Source organism: Triticum dicoccoides, chromosome 7B (assembly GCF_002162155.2).
Source record: "Triticum dicoccoides isolate Atlit2015 ecotype Zavitan chromosome 7B, WEW_v2.0, whole genome shotgun sequence".
In the NCBI taxonomy this organism is placed as follows: domain Eukaryota; kingdom Viridiplantae; phylum Streptophyta; class Magnoliopsida; order Poales; family Poaceae; genus Triticum; species Triticum dicoccoides.
The window spans coordinates 275,862,303-275,878,394 of record NC_041393.1 but is presented as its reverse complement, the minus strand read 5'-3'; positions in this window follow the sequence as shown (position 1 = coordinate 275,878,394).

Below are 16,092 nucleotides of genomic sequence, written 5' to 3'. Positions count from 1 at the left end.
CACTAATTAAAACATAAAAACACATCTAAACAGAAGGTAGATGCAAAATTTATTACTAAACAGAAATAAAAACAAAAAACACAAATAAAATTGGGTTGCCTCCCAACTAGCGCTATCGTTTAATGCCCCTAGCTAGGCATAAAAGCGAAGATAGATCTAAGTAGTGCCATCTTTGACACTCAATTCATAAGTAGTTCGCATGATAGATTCATAAGGTAATTTGAATTTCTTTATTGGAAAGTGCTCCATACCTTTCTTTAATGGAAATTGGAATCTATTATTCCCTTCCTTCATATCAATAATCACACCAATCGTTCTAAGGAAAGGTCTACCAAGAATAATAGGGCAAGAAAGATTGCAATCTATATCAAGAACGATAAAATCTATGGGCACCAAATTTTTATTTGCAACAATAAGGACATCATTGATCCTTCCCATTGGCTTTTTAATGGTGGAATCTGCAAGGTGCAAATTTAAAGAGCAATTATCAAGATCATGGAAACCTAGAATATCACATAAATTTTTCGGAATCGTGGAAACACTAGCACCCAAATCACACAAAGCATAGCACTCGTGATCTTTAATTTTAATCTTTATAGTAGGTTCCCACTCTTCATTAAGTTTTCTAGGTATAGAAACTTCCAAATTAAGTTTTTCATCATAAGATTGCATCAAGGCATCAATGATATGTTTGGTAAAAGCTTTATTTTGACTATAAGCATGAGGAGAATTAACAACGGATTGCAACAAGGAAATACAACCTTCTAAAGAACAATTATCACAATCAAATTTCTTGAAATCCGAGATAGTGGGTTCAATGCTATTTAAAGTCATGACCTCTCCAATCCCACTTTTACCAAATTTAGCATCAAGATCTAAAAACTCCGAATTATTGGGACGCCTTCTAACTAAAGTTGACTCATCTCCAGTCCCATTATTATCAAGATTCATATTGCAAAACAAAGATCTAATAGGGGACACATGAATAACTTTAAGATCTTCATCATTATTTTCATTGAAACTAGAAGAACACGCCTTTACAAAGCAATCTTTCTTAGCACGCAATCTAGCGGTTCTTTCCTTGCACTCATCAATGGAAATTCTCATTGCTTTGAGAGACTCATTGATATCATGCTTAGGAGGAGTAGATCTAAGTTTAAGAGAATCAACATCAAGCGAAAGTCTATCAACGTTCCTAGCCAAATCATCAACTTTGAGCTATTTTTCTTCAAGCAAAGCATTAAAATTCTTTTGAGAGATCATAAATTCTTTCACACTATTCTCAAAATCAGAGGGCATGTTATTAAAATTACCATAAGAATTATTGTAGGAATTTCCATAATTATTAGAGGAATTACTAGGGAACAGTCTAGGATTAAAGTTTCCTCTATAAGCATTGTTTCCAAAACTATTCCTACCAACAAAATTCACATACATAGATTCATTATTATTCACAATCAAAGTAGACAAAGGCATATCATTGGGATCAAAAGGAGCACTTTTAGTAGCAAACAATTTCATAAGTTCATCCATCTTTTCACTCAAAACACTGATTTCTTCTATAGCATGCACTTTTTTACTAGAAGATCGTTCGATGTGCCATTGAGAATAATTAGCCATAATATTATCAAGAAATTTTGTAGCATCTCCTAACGCGATTTCCATAAACGTGCCTCTCGCGGCCGAATCTAAAAGATTTCTAGAAGCAAAGTTCAAACCGGCATAACATTTTTGTATGATCATCCATAAATTCAAACCATGAGTAGGGCAATTGCGAATCATCAATTTCATTTTCCCCCAAGATTGGGCAACATGCTCATGATCAAGTTGTTTAAAATTCATAATATCATTCCTAAGAGTGATAATCTTAGCGGGAGGAAAATACTTAGAGATAAAAGCATCTTTGCACTTGTTCCAAGAATCAATACTATTTTTAGGCAAAGACGAAAACCAAACTTTAGCACGATCTCTAAGTGAAAACGGAAATAACTTCAATTTAACAATATCATTATCCGTATCTTTCTTCTTTTGCATATCACACAAATCAACAAAGTTGTTTAGATGAGTAGCGGCATCTTCACTAGGAAGGCTGGCGAATTGATCTTTCATAACAAGATTCAGCAAAGTAGTATTGATTTCGCAAGACTCAACATCATTAAGAGGAGCAATCGGAGTACTAAGGAAATCATTATTATTGGTATTGGAGAAATCACAAAATTTGCTATTATCTTGCGCCATAGCAACAAGTAATCCAACACACAAGCAAACAAAAAAAGGCAAGCGAAAAAGAGAGGAGAAGATTGGGAAAGAGAGGGTGAATAAAACGACAAGGGTGAAGTGGGGGAGAGGAAAACGAGAGGCAAATGGCAAATAATGTAAATGCGAGGGAGATGAGTTTGTGATGGGTACTTGGTATGTCTTGACTTGAGCGAAGACCTCCCTGGCAACGGCACCAGAAATCCTTCTTGCTACGTCTTGAGCTTGCGTTGGTTTTCCTTGAAGAGGAAAGGGTGATGCAGCAATAGAAGCGTAAGTATTTCCCTCAGTTTTTGAGAACCAAGGTATCAATCCAGTAGGAGGCTCCTCAAAAGTCCCACACACCTACACAAACAAACAAAGAACTCGCAACCAACGCAATAAAGGGGTTGTCAATCCCTTCACGGCCACTTGCGAAAGTGAGATCTGATAGAGATAGTATGATAAGATAAATATATTTTTGGTATTTTATAATATAGATGCAAATAAAAGTAGATTGAAAACTTATATGATAAAAGATAGACCCGGGGGCCATAGGTTTCACTAGTGGCTTCTCTCAAGATAGCATAAGTATTACGGTGGGTGAACAAATTACTGTCGAGCAATTGATAGAAAAGCAAATAATTATGAGATTATCTAGGCATGATCATGTATATAGGCATCACGTCCGCAACAAGTAGACCGACTCCTGCCTGCATCTACTACTATTACTCCACACATCAACCGCTATCCAGCATGCATCTAGAGTATTAAGTTCATAAGAACAGAGTAACGCATTAACAAACATGACATGGTGTAGAGGGATAAACTCAAGTAATATGATATAAACCCCATCTTTTTATCCTCGATGGCAATAATACAATACGTGCCTTGCAACCCCTATTGTCACTGGGTAAGGACACCGCAAGATTGAACCCAAAGCTAAGCACTTCTCCCATTGCAAGAAAGATCAATCTAGTAGGCCAAAGTAAACTGATAATTCATAGAGACTTGCAAAGATAACTCAATCATACATAAAAGAATTCAGAGAAGATTCAAATATTTCTGATAGATAAACTTGATCATAAACCCACAATTCATTGGATCTCGACAAACACATCGCAAAAAGAGTTACATCGAATAGATCTCCAGAAGAGAGGGGGACAACATTGTATTGAGATCCAAAAAGAGAGAAGAAGCCATCTAGCTAATAACTATGGACCCGAAGGTCTGTGGTAAACTACTCACAACTCATCGGAGGGGCTATGGTGTTGATGTAGAAGCCATCCATGGTCGATTCCCCCTCCGGCGGAGCACCGGTGGAGGCTCCAAGATGGGATCTCGCGGATATAGAAGGTTACACTCGGTGGAAATTGTTTTTTGTTGGCTCCCTGGATGTTTTCGGGGTACATGGGTATATATAGGAGGAATAAGTGCGTTGGTGGACGCTCGAGGGGCCCACGAGATAGGGGGGCGCACCCAGAGGGGGTGGGCGCGCCCTCCTATCTCCTGGCCGCCTCGTAAGCTTCTTGACTTGCACTCCAAGTCCTCTGGATCACGTTCGTTCCAAAAATCACGCTCCCGAAAGTTTCATTCCGTTTGGACTCCGTTTGATATTCCTTTTCTTCGAAATACTGAAATAGGCAAAAAAAACCGCAATACGGGCTGGGCCTCCGATTAGTAGGTTAGTCCCAAAAATGATTTAAATGTGTAAAATAAAGCCCATAAACATCATAAAGGGGTAATGTAATAGCATGGAACAATAAAAAATTATAGATACGTTGGAGACGTATCACTTATAATTTCGCCACCCAGCGTATTCACCTCAAGGGTGATGCCAACAATAATAACTCATGCTACCCATATCCAACTGGATATATGTGCCTAGATCTTTCCTTACCACATGATGCTTGCCAAAAGATAAAAAAAGGAATATAGAGAAAAACTTTGACTCTTGCATGAAAGTAAATACATAAAAGTAAAAGGTAGGCCCTTCGCGGAGGGAAGCAGAGGTTGCCATTCTCTTTTTGTTTGTATGCTCAATCCCTTAGTGCAAAAGAACATCATGTTATATTGCCCCTTATGATAGCAACCTTTTTATGCAGTATGTCGCTTTTATTCTTTGCCATCACAAGTTCGTACAATGCTCAATTTTCCCTTACACTAAATGATCTAACACTTTTAGAAGCAATTTTTATTGCCTTATTGCACCGATGACAACTTAGTTGAAGGATCTTACTCAATCCTTAGGTAGGTATGGTGGAAGATTTGGGTTTAAGGGTTTTTGGATGCACAAGTAGTATCTCTACTTGGTGCAGAATTTTTGGCTAGCAAAGATGGGGGCAAGCACCACATGTTGAAGGATCTATGACAATATAACTTCTATGTGGATATAAACAAACATACATCATTATGTTGTCTTCCTTGTACAACATCAACAATTTTGGCATATAATATTTTGATGGGGGCTCACAATCACAAAAGATTTCCAAGATAGTGTATTTGCATGTGAAAGTTCTCTTCCTTATAGTAATCATTCAGGAATTGCTTGTATGACCAATATTGTGATTGTCAAGCTTCAAAAGATTTCACTTTCTAAACGCAATGTGAAGCTACCACTAGGCATGATATGACATTATAATTTCAACTTCATGATATTCAATTCATTCAACAATTTACTCATAGGATATAAGTGAAGAACAAGAGTAAATGACAAACTACAAAATATATATAAGAGAAGATCAAGCGAGTAGTTATGTAAATGGGTAGCTATTTGAGGACTCTCTTTTATTTAAAACTTTTAGATCTAAGAATTTTATTAAAACAACAAGCAAAACAAAACAAAATGACATTCCAAGAATAGCACAACTCATGTGAAGAACCAAAAACTTAGGCTCAACCTAAACTAACCGATAATTGTTGAAGAAGAAAGGTGGGATGCCTACCGGGGCATCCCCGAGCTTAGATGCTTGAGACTTCTTGGAATATTAGCTTGGGATGCCTTGGGCATCCCAAGCTTGAGCTTTTGTGTCTCCTTAATTCCTCTTATCTCATGGTTTTCCTAAATCTTAAAAACTTCATCCACACAAAACTCAAAAAGAACTCGTGAGATAAGTTAGTATAAACCAATGCAAAAACCTTATCATTCTCTATTGTAGCGAATCACTAAAATAATTATTTGACGTTGCATACTAAATGCCACTGCATAGTTAATAGTCCTATCCTCAAATAGAATCATTAAACAAGCAAACATATGCAAACAATGCAAACATAATAGCAATCTGTCTAAACAGAACAGTGTGTAAAGAGTGCAATAGGATCCATACTTATTCAACTTAAAAAATTCTAAAAATTTAACACACCGTATAAAATTTATCAAAGCTTATTGTGCAAAAAGTTTCAACATTTTATCACATTCTGACTTTTCTCAAGATTTTTTGCAACGACGACAAACTTTCTATTTTGAAACAGCAACTCATATACCTGCAAAATAAGCATGGTAAAGGCTATCCTTGACATTTTTATTGACAAGAAAGATGCAAAACATTATTATAAATAATAGAAAGCAAATCCTAACAAAATAAAATGACGCTCCAAGCAAAACACATATCATGACGAATAAAAATATAGCTCCAAGTGAGATTACCGATAATGTTGGAGACGAAAGAGGGGATGCCTTCCGGGGCATCCCCAAGCTTAGTTGCTTGGATCTTCCTTGAATATTACCTTAGGGTGCCTTGGGCACCCCCAAGCTTAGGGTCTTGTCACTCCTTATTCTAATCATATCGACATCTCACCCAAAACTTGAAAACTTCGATCACACAAAACTTAACGGAACTTCGTGAGATAGGTTAGTATGATAAAGAGCAAACCATTTCACTTTGGTACTGTCAAAGACAAGATTCATAACTATTTCCACACAATGCCTACTTTAATAATTTCCACAATTTATGTTGAGCAATATAAGCCATAGAAACTAGGAAACAAGCAAACTATGCATTGAAAACAGAATCTGTCAAAAGCAGAACAGTCTGCAGTAATCTGTACTCCAACCATACTTCTGCTACTCCAAAAATTCTGAAACATTAGGACAACGTAGATAATTTGTATATCTATCAACCGTCAAAAAATTAGATCAAAATAATGTTCCAGTGAATTTTCAAAATTCCTGGACTTAGTGCAAAAGTTTTAGTTTTTGCACAGATTCAAGTTAACTATCATTCGCACCATCCCAAAGGCTTTACTTGATACTTTATTGAAACAAAAGCAATAAAACATGATTACTACAGTAGCATAATCATGTTAACACACAAAAATAGTAGGTAAAATTGCTAGGTTGTCTCCCAACAAGCGCTTTTAAGCCTAACCCACTTCCTATGCATAGGGATTTTGTGAGCAAACAAATTATCACTACAAAAAAAGACACATCCGTGACATTTTGGGCCGAACGAATTTTTTTCCTGTCATACTTATGACACTTCTATGACGATAATTGTGACAAAACCCGGTATCATCATAGATGTGGTGGGCTCCTACTTCTATGACAAAAAATCATGACAGAAAATGGGCTTTTCGTCCTGGGCGGGCCAGAGACGCAGTTGCATGACATTCTTTGGGCCGTCCATGACGGAAAAAACCATGCTAGAAGCGAGGACGAGGGAAATATCGGGGAGTTCCCGGTTATGGTGGGTGGTCGGCGGCCGAGCGATGCGCGTTTCTCTTGTACCGTACGCGTGTGGGTGTGAGGCGTTGGGCTCTAACTGAACCCGAGTGAGGCGTCGCCTAACTGAACCCGAGCGATTGCACTGCAGGCTACACGTTACTGAACCCGAGGGATCGAGCGATTCCTTCGCCGCTGCTGCTAACTGAAGCCGATCGATGCTGCCTCTAGAAGAACAGTGAGCGTTGCTGGGGGGGGGGTTGGATGAATAATGAGCATTGCTGGGGGGAGGGGGGTTTGGATGAACAGTTCCCGGTGGGGGTGGATGAACAGGACTCCGTGGTGTTGCCTCTGGATGAACAGGACCCAGATCGATCAAGCCGGTAGGGGCTGGATGTACAGGACCCCGTGGAGGGGTAGATGAATAGGATGACCCCGTGGATGGCTGGTTGAACAGTAGCCGGTGGAGGGCTGGATGAACAGTAGCCCGTGGAGGGGTGGTTGAATAGGACCTCGTGGAGAGGGCTGGTTGAACAGTAGCCTGTGGAGTAGCGCGCGGTGGAGGCTGGATGAACAGGAGCCCGCGGATGAACAATCGTAGGTGGAGGCTGGAGGAGGTCGACGGTGGATGAACAATAGCCCGTGGAGGCTGGAGGAGGTTGACGGTGGAGATGAACAGTATCCTGTGGAGTCCCATTTTGCGGTACGCCACACCCCTCCCGATGAACAGGACCCCCGTTTTGACCGTAGCGCTCCAACACAAGTCTGTTTCCTCCGTTTTGCGGTATGCCACACCCCTCCCAATCAACAGGACCCCGTTTCGACCGTAGGAGGTCCAGCAGAAGTCCGTTTCCTCCGGTACGCCAGACCCCTCCCGATGAACAGGATCCCGTTTCGACCGTGGCCAGTCGAACACAAGGCCGTTCCCTCCGTTCTACGGTACGCTAGGCCTCGTTTCCATCGGTTGTTCCGTCCAAGCCCTCCCGATGAACACGACAACACATTCCGTTCCTACCTAGCCGGTTGGCTCCCCATGAACACGACGACGATGCAGTTTCTCCGTTCTGACCCAGCCATGTACACGAGCCTTGGCCATACGTATGCGCGAGTAGGCGTTTGAGACCCCGCCCGTATGTACGTACGTGGACGTATTTAGTTTCTTGCACCCTGGCCGCTGTACGTATATGTATATGCTACGTGCGCGCCTCTACTAAGACACGTGCGCGCCTCTACTACGACACATGCGCACCTCTACATCAACCAGTATGTACGTACACGTTCCCGACCAGAATGACAACACTACGTACGCTTCGACCAGGTGGGTCCCGACTGTCGGGCACTTCCTTGCATTCGAAGATGTAGCTGGTGGGTCCCAGTAGTCAGGGGGCGAATCATTTTTTTTGCCCGTAATATGGACGCACTTCCTTGTGTGCGAAGATGTAGCTGGTGGGTCCCAACAGTCAGGGGGAAATGTTTTTTCGCGAAATACGGTGGCCCGTCTAGTGCGTCCCTGCTGTCAGGTGGAGGAATAATTATTTTGCGTGTAATAAGGAGCCAATTCCTTGCGGCTGCCATGGACCCAACTATCAGCCTATCAACGTACAGTACTCTTCCGATGGAAGTTGTTCCTTGACCACGTTGACCACGCCGCGCCGAGAGCACCAGGGCGATGGACGACGGCGAGGCCTAGGAAGGGGATGACGCGGAGCCGGGGAAGACGCGGCAGTGGATGCCCATGCATAGAGGAGTATGAGGGTTCACTGGTTCGGCTGTGGTGTGAGGCTGCCGTCGCTGCAGAATAACGGGGGTGTGGGTGAGTAGAGGGATGGCCTGGCCAGCGGTGGGAGTAGTAGGGGGCGGTGAGGCCTCCACGACATCACAGCCGACCACGGGAGGCAGGAGCACTCGGCACGATCGGCGCTGGTTTGGGCGACTGGAGCAAGAAGACCAGAGGTTGAAGAAGCACTACGGCCATTGGATGGACATTGTACGGTCATTGGAGCTAGAATCATTAATATTGACTAAGTTGACAAAGCCCTCCGTCCCCGTCAACTTAGTTGGCCCACAAGTCAGCCTCCCACTATGGCGGGTCCCAGCTAGCAGGGGGGTATTCATTTTTTGTGCGTAATAAGGAGTCACTTCCTTGCATGCGAAGATATAGCTGGTGGGTCTGGCCTGTCAACGAGGGGAACGTTTTTTTCGCAAAATACAGAGGCCCTTGCGTGCCAGTGGTGGGTCCCAGCTGTCAAGTGGAGAAATCATTATTTTGCGCGTAATAAGGTGGCATTTGCTTGCGTGCGGCCGTGGGCCCAGCTGTTAGCCTCTCCACGCACAGTCTACTTCCGATGGTGTCATTCGTTGACCATGTTGACCACTCCGCGCCGAGCGCATCCAAGGTGATGGACGACGGTAAGGCCCCGGACAACAACGAGCCAGAGATGGGAAGACACGGGAGTAGAGTCGCAGACGGAGAGGTGTGTGAGGGTTAACTGGTTCTGGTGCGGTGTGGTTCGGTAGTCGGTGGAGAAGAACATGAGGTGTGGAGGGGTGGAGGTATGGCCTGGCCAACGGTGGAGTAGCGCTTCACAGCGAAGCGTGCTAAGCAGAGCTGCTAGCAGCAGGAGACGGGAGCAGGTGGTCCTGGCGGTGCTGGAGGAAGAAGATGAGAGACTGAAAATGGATGCCAGTCGTTGGATGTAAATCCAACGGCTAACGATGTCAGAATCATTTGTTGACTAAGTTGACAATGACCTGCGTTGTCTTCGACCTATTGGCCCACATTTCAGCCTCCAAAAATGTGGCACGTATTCAACCCATTTTTTCAGAATTTACAGTCTTTTTTGCGGGGTAGAATTTACAGTCAATTTGATCTCTTTCTTTTTGAATTATATTCCATTAGCTGGGCTGGATGAACAAATAATGTAGCATCCATGCGGCCCATTTATTTTTTCCTAAAAAATTACAGGCCATTTGTACTTTCTCGAAATACACGATTTTGCTGGACTGATTCTAATTATAATGTTGGGGTGGTCGCAACAATGTTATCAAAAAATAAACAGGGGCTGAGCATTTTGTTTTAAATATATTCAAATAATAAGTGATTTATTATTACATTTGTACTTAAATCTTACAAAGCTTTTATACACAATCACCAGAATTTTCGTTGCCAAAAAAATCCAGGATTTTATTGTTAAGAAATTATTTTTATAAGTTAATAAGATGTGGGATATTGTTTTCTTATATATGTAAGTATCTGTTAAATATATGATGACAATAACAATAATATATAATAATATATAAAATAATTTGAATATATATAATATAGTTAGAGGGGAAACATAAGTTGGACCAGACGTTCATGTTCTTATATAGAAAAATAGAACAAACCTCTGCGTTTTCTTCAAAAAATACACAAATTGGGTTGCCGATGTTTCAGGAAAAAAAACCTTGGATGGGAGGTCCATAGGCCGGTCGATACATGACAGCCCTCAAGAAATACAAACCGACATGTTGTGGGCTGCGCATGTTAAAAAAGAAAGCCTAGACGGGGCAGCCCAAAACCCAGCTGATACTTGCTAGCCCAGTGATAATAAATGATACCTGCCAGCTCCCCGACTTCGTTGTGAATTTATCTCCTATTAACTACGTTGAAGCACCTAAAAAAATGTAACTATGTTGACAAACCCGTGGGCCCCAACGTCAGTATAGCATTATGAGGAAGTATTTTTTTCGGTGAGGCACTTGCTTGCGTACAGCCATAGACCTGGTGGGTCCCGACTGCCCGCCTCTCCATGTACAGTCCTCTCTAGATTCCTCTCGTTTGTTCAGTATGTTCATAATGGCAGACAACAGCGTCGCGGCGAGCGCACAAAGGCACAGGAGGAGATCCGACCACCTGAGGAAGTGCCTTATTAGTAATGAAACAACTGAACTAGCCTAGTGGCCAAGTGACAGTACCCGACAGCTGTTCCGCCCGGGTTCAATTCCACCTGTGCTGGAAAAATATCTCCAATTTTTTGCCTCTGCCTCTATTGACATGTGGGTCCTCATTGTCATCTACGCACACCACGTCCAACACTTGCCAAAACTTCGTCCCTCGTTTTCTCTATTTTTCGCACACTCGACATTGTGTGGGCATTTTGAAAATAACATATCTTTTTGACTGAAGATGTGCTATGCATGAATGTTGATCAGCATGATGTTAACTGGCTAGTAGTTCCATTTTCGACCACGAATAAAACTTCCAACATGATGTTAACACTGTTTGAAAAGGCCGTGCTAATATAAATGCTCTGCCGCTCAAAGTTGCAGTTTCTTATCTAAAACTGAAATTGCAGTTTCTTATCTGAAACTGAAACTTGCAGTTTCTTCTCTTAGAATCACATTTCTGCACTTTTATACTCCTATAAAACTACATTTTTTAAGTGCTAAAAATAGATCTCTAGAATTCATAAAATACTTCATATGCTCAATACTGCAAATCTGAAATTCAAAAGACATTCATATCTGAAAGTACTCTCAAAATACACAACACAAAACACAACTCACAACCTGCAAATACTGACAACCCTAAGCTCCTTTTGACAATTCACAACCTGTCCAACAATTGGGCTGGGGGGCAGTCCCCTCCAATTCCTCGGCGGCAGACAGACACCCCGTGAGATGATGTGAACGACGAGGGAGAGGATGGCGAGGAAGCATCGTTGGGCCAACTGCTTTTCTCCTCTTGCAGTTGGGTTCGGTCGACGAAGACTCCACCGGCTCGCTCTGGCATGACACCCTCACAAACGGCACCCTGTAGATGCTCGATCCTTCAATATCTGGTGGATGCTCCATCTGGGATCGATACTCCCACCACCGCTCCCTCATGATCGGATTCGGTGAATATGTTTGCTCCATGGCCCAGAGGAGCAGCTCTATGTACTTCCGCGCGACTCCCTCCAGGAGTATCACCACCTTTTCGCTCTGTTGCAGATATTTGGCCATGGATGTCACCGCCGCTTGTTGGTCCTTGTTGTCAAACCAAGACTGTATCTCCAACATCCTAGCTAGCTTCACAGGGTCGCCATCTGCGATCCTCACGTATCGGTTGTACTCCTCCATCGATCTACTTCTCCACATCACCTTCACTCGCCGACGGTGGTTTTTGAATGGAAGAGGAGAGGAGCAGCGCTGGTTTTGGATTAGAACGGGAGAGGAGCGACGCTGGTTTTGGATTGGAACAGGAGAGGAGGGGCGATGGTTTTGAAATGGAAGAGGATAGGAGCGACGCTGGATTTAGATTGGAACATGAGAGGAGCGGCGGTGGTTTAAGAGGAGAAGAGCGGAAGATCGGCGCTAGTCTTGGAAGTATTTTTTGTTTTGCGTATTTTTGGTCAATGTTTGACCACGTACTGTATTTGACAAGCAAAATGTGAATGCATGTCACCAAAAATTGTATCATTTGGTTCGTATCTGAATGTACTTTCAAACTATATTATTTTTGCAACGTATAACATATATTTTATTTGTGAAAATCATGGTCAATTATGACCCAGAATAAAAGGGAGACTAGTTAATGTGGGGTCGCTTTCTTAATTGAAGGGTAAATTGATTTTGATTTTGATCCAGTCACAGCATGCCGATCCTCTCGTCCAATCCTAAATCGCTGCTGCACGCTCCTCTCCCTCTTCTCCATTGCAAAACCACCTCCTCTCCTGTCCATCATCTCCATTCAAAAACTACCGTCTCGCCTCTCCCTCTTCTCCATTGCAAAACCACCTCCTCTCCTCTCCATCATCTCCATTCCAAAACCACTATGTCGCCTCTCCCTCTTCTCCATTGCAAAACCACCTCCTCTCCTCTCCATCATCTCCATTCCAAAACCACCATCTCGCCTCTCCCTCTTCTCTATTGCAAGACCACCGTCTCTCCTCCCATCTTCCAAAGCTAGCACCGGACCACTCAGAAGGACACCTATGGAGAGGATGCAGCAACGAATCAGGCAGATCACCGGCGGCGACCAGGCAAAGTTAGCCAAGTTGAAGGGGATCCTTACTTGGTTTGACAATGAGTGGGAGATTTCGAGGACAGTGAGGGCCATGTGGCAATGTATGCGAAAGAGCGAGACAACGGCGATGTACTCCTCGGCGGCAGTCACGCCGTAGTCCTTCGAGTTCATCGAGTATGTCCTCTGGGCGATGGAGCAGATAGATTTGCCCGAGGTGAAAGTCAGGCGGAGGTGGTGGGCGTACAAGTCGAAGGTCGAGCACCCAGAGGATAACGAATCGATCGAGTACGGTGTGCCGTTCGTGAGGGTGTAGAGCCAGCCGGAGCCACAAGAGTATTCGTTCTCCCACCACAAGAGGAGGCCGGATGGTGCGATGTCGCTTCCCCGCCGTTCTCCATGGTTCCCTCGATGCTTGCCTCGTTTCAACGGCGGCAGCAGGTTTTAAGGTAAGCTTCACACTAACCTAATCTTCCGCCTACTCATGCTTACAATCAGTGTGACAGCTAATGAAAATCATGCTTACAGTCAGTCTCCGAGTACTACGCCAATCACCCTAAAATAGCTCTGGTCCTTTGGGTCAAAGTTGTGACACTGTGTATAAATAAAGAAAAATAGATTGGTGCTTCTTTCAGAAAAGTGTACTCCCTAGAAAACTACAATTATAAGCTACTAGTATTTGGTTAGAGGATTTGCTGCCGAGAAAGATCCATCCACAGAGAGCGCCACACATCCCACTGGTGGTGGTGGATGCCAATGCGTGCATGGAGCATGGTTGGTGTCGGTAATTTTTACTTGGCACACCTCGCACTTTGCATATATGCCAGTCCCATCCATACATTTGTGCAGTTCCACCAAAATGCAGTTGAATAACCCTGTTTGCATAGATAATGAAAAAGCGTGATTACATTATAGTGGCACTAGTTGACTAAACACACAAAATAAATAGAAGAAAATATTGCGATAGTATCATAGTATGCCATGCTGCGAAGGCGAGATGGGCCTTGCAACGCCTCATACTGGAAATCGTCACAAGTCTCCCCGATACACCTTCTGCCAGTGATGAACATCAGTGTACAACGGTAGTACAAGAAGGGGCCTTGAGACATTCGAATCTCTATTTTTGTGCAGATCAACTAAAATTAAGCACCCCAGTTTGCAGAAACGCTTAAACATTAACAATGGGACTAGTTGATGAAACATACATTAACAAAGAGAAGCACTTTCTTTATCTACATTGGAAATGAAATGATAGAGAGGACAGTCACTCTATTTTAACTGTATTATTACTTCATTTTATCAGTGACACTAGGGTCGAGCAGGTGGCAAACGAGGTGTACCATGCATTGAAAGGATGAAGGCCGGGGGTGCTTAGAGTGGGATGCCGAAGCTGGCTCTTTCAGTCCCTATCTCCCCCCTGATGTTTCTGTGGTGTCATTTGGGTTGTAATCCAAACCTGGTCGTGCTGGTGCTGCGTCCCCCTACCTGCCTAGATTATGTGGCGAACTTGTCTCCTGCTAGTACTCAGTATGTTCTAGTAGTAGTTGCATAACTTCCCATTTACATTGAGATGTTGTCGGATAATGGTTCTCTATGGTTGGGTTTCTTTAATGAAATCGGAGGGATCCCCCTCTTTCGATATATAAAAAAAACACTGGCACTAGCGGTGCCAAAACATTGCCTCAAATTAATAGTGACACTAGATTAAGGTGCAAAATAATAACATTACTGCTTTATCATGGCAGTGCCAAAACAGTAGCACAAGAGCAGGATCAACATGCAGGATCATTGGCAAACGGTTAGACCAAAAAGGAACATACCTCGTGATGGGAACCATATCTGCAATCAACGCCATCGTAGAAGGGATGACACCAGTCACCAACATGGATGATTCAATTCATGGGACCTTTCGATGCAGTTCACCTAAAATGAAGCAATGTCCCATGAGCTAGCATCTTCTTTTTTTTAAGAAAAGGGCTCCAGCCTCGATTCCATTTCCATCAGAAAACGAAACCCATAGAGCTTCTTCTTCATTAGTTGCAATAAAATTGAGCAACATCAAGGTTGGTCGTGAAGCTCCTGGAATGTTCAACTATAATTTGGATATCATTTGTGCAGTTCAACTAAGATCAAGCGTGAAATGTATATCTCTGTTTGCACAAAAAAGGTGGAAAGGAGGGTGACTAACAAGTGATGAAACATGCATCATATGAAAAGAAGCATGTTCCTTATCTGAATGACAATCCTACAAGGACAGTAGCAATTTCTAAGGCTGGCCATAGTGGGAGTAACATAACCGGCAACATGCACTTGGGACTAGCAAACATGCTTATGTGGCACACAATTAAAGAAGAGAGAGGAGGTTAGAGTAACATAGGTAGATACCGTATCATGTTAAATGCTATGCTACTTTGAGTCATGCATGGCAATAAATATAACCACCTATGATACTACTTTATGATACTATGCACTATGTAGTATCATACACTAGTATCATATGCATGATACTAGGATATGATACTCCCCACTATGACTAGCCTAAAGTAGCGGCATTGCTAGATATTAGTGTGGGCATTAGGATTAACTATGACAACCGTTAAATACGACATTACTTTAATGGTGCCATTGCTTCATTTTACCAACAACATTACATTAATAGCTGCTACAGAGTCGGTATTTGGCCACGGGAGAGTAGGCGGACCAGGACAATTGCATCTCTAACGAAAAGAAGCAACTTATCTTAATAGGAAATTTAGCAGGACATGAAAAAAAGTGCCATTGATTCATATTACTGGAGGCATTACATTGAAAACAACATTGGTTTAACGTGTCCTTACTTTTAACAGTGCGACTGCTACATTTTACCAGTGGCATTACATAAGAGTGGCTCGGGGCAACAAACATCAGAACAGGATATCTGGGTTGGTCCAATTTTTGTTCGGTATAGCCCACCTTATACTGTGTGAGGCTAGCAAATCTAGTGCTGGAGTTACTCTGTTGACTTGTCCCCCAGTCCCCACTTTCTTTCCTTTTTCAACCAATAGATCGGGTTTATATTGAGTTTGTACTGCGTTCCCTTTATTTCCCTATTAGACCTAGAGACCAGTTGGATAGCTAGTCATTGCTACTTTTCGCCCCCATTATTTCCTCTTTCGACCAAGTCCTACATTCAGGTAACAAATCTTCCCCCACCCCCACCCCCTTTCTTCCT